Raw genomic sequence first — 1,709 nt, forward strand, 5'->3', positions numbered from 1 at the left:
TTGTTTTAACCTGCTAAATTGTGGTTAATTGGTAGGCGGCAATAGAAAACTAATACCCTTGGCTTCAAGAGAGTAGATTCAGACTTTGACTGGAAAGTCTTCTTGGGAGGCTTCTTGGAAGTCTTCTTTCATCTTCTTGCAAGATGGTTGGCTGTCATATTGTTGTTGTTAGGTGCTGTCAAGATGATTGCATCTCGTGGGGACCCTATGCACAATAAAATGAAACACTGCCCAGTCCTACTGTCCATTGTTGCAGCCACTGTGTCCATCCATCTCACTGAGAGACTTCTCTTTTTTCGTCGATCCTCCACTTTACCAAGCATGATATTCTTCTCCAGGGAATGGTTTCTTCTGACAACATGACCAAATAGGAGAGACAAAGTCTGGCCATTCTTGCTTCTAAGGAGCATTCTGTGTGCATTTCTTCCAGAACAGATTTGTTAGTTCTTCTGGCAGTCCATGGTATTTTCTGTATTCTTCACCACCACCACAACTCAAAGACATCAACTCTTCTTAGGTCTTCCTAATTCATTGTCCAGCTTTCACATGCATATGAGGCAATTGAAAATACCATGGCTTGGGTCAGGTACACCTTAGTCTTCAAAGTGACATCTTTGCTTCTTAATACTTTAAAGAGGTCTTTTGAAGCAGATTTGCCCTGTGCAATACAATGTCTGATTTCTTGACTGTTGCTTCCATTGGTGTTGATTGTGGAACCAAGTAATAAGAAATCTTTGACAACTTCAATCTTTCTCCATTTATCGTGATGTTGGTTATTGGTCCAGTTGTGAGGATTTTTGTTTTCTTTATGTTGAGGTATAATCCATACTGCAGACTCTCGTCTTTGATCTTCATCAGTAAGGAGAACTGCCCCATAGGGTTTCCAAGGCTGTAAATCTTTACGGAAGCAGACTGCCACATTTTGCTCTCCCAAAGCAGCTGGTAGATTTGAGCTGCTGACTTGTTGGGTGGCAGATGAATGTTTAACCACTGCATAAGCAGGGTAACTTCTTTCTCCATTATTCAGGGCCAAATATCATCTGAAATTGTGAGAAGCGTAAGGGAACTTACAGCTCATCTAGTACCAGTTACATACTGAGCATTATACTAGGCCCCAGGGGTGCAGAAACAAATATATTGTAGTCCATTAGTGAGGGCATGTTATGGATTGAATTGTGTCCTCCCAAAATATGTGTTATAAACCCTAACCCCTATACCTGTGCTTATAATCCCATTTGGGAGTGGGTTTACTTTGTTATTTTACCAGGCCTTATCAGTGTAGGGTAAATTTTAAGTCAATCATCTTTGAGCTATAAAAAGAGCAGATCAGCCATGTAGAATAAAGCAGAAACAGAGGAACAGAGATAGCAAGTCACCTGAAGATTGTCCAGGAGCAGAAACTCACAAAGGACAAGGACCTTCCTCCAGAGCCAACAGAGGGAGAAGGCCTTTGCCTGCAGCTGGTGCCCTTCTAGCCTCCTACGCTGTGAGAAAATAAATTTCTACTTGTTAAAGCCATCCATTTGTTGTCATATTTATATTATAGCAGAATTAGATAACTAAGACAAGGTGTCTCTAGGGTGATCCATGAGTATAAAAGAATATGTCATTCCACGGGTGGTGCAAATGGTTAAGTGCTGGACTACTCACAGAGAGGTTGGTGGTTGTTCTGTTTACCTAGTGCTGCTCTGACAAGAATATACCACAAA

The sequence above is a fragment of the Orycteropus afer genome, unplaced genomic scaffold (genome assembly GCF_000298275.1).
Source record: "Orycteropus afer afer isolate SDZICR_OR568_19922 unplaced genomic scaffold, OryAfe1.0 scaffold00728, whole genome shotgun sequence".
Classification (NCBI taxonomy): domain Eukaryota; kingdom Metazoa; phylum Chordata; class Mammalia; order Tubulidentata; family Orycteropodidae; genus Orycteropus; species Orycteropus afer.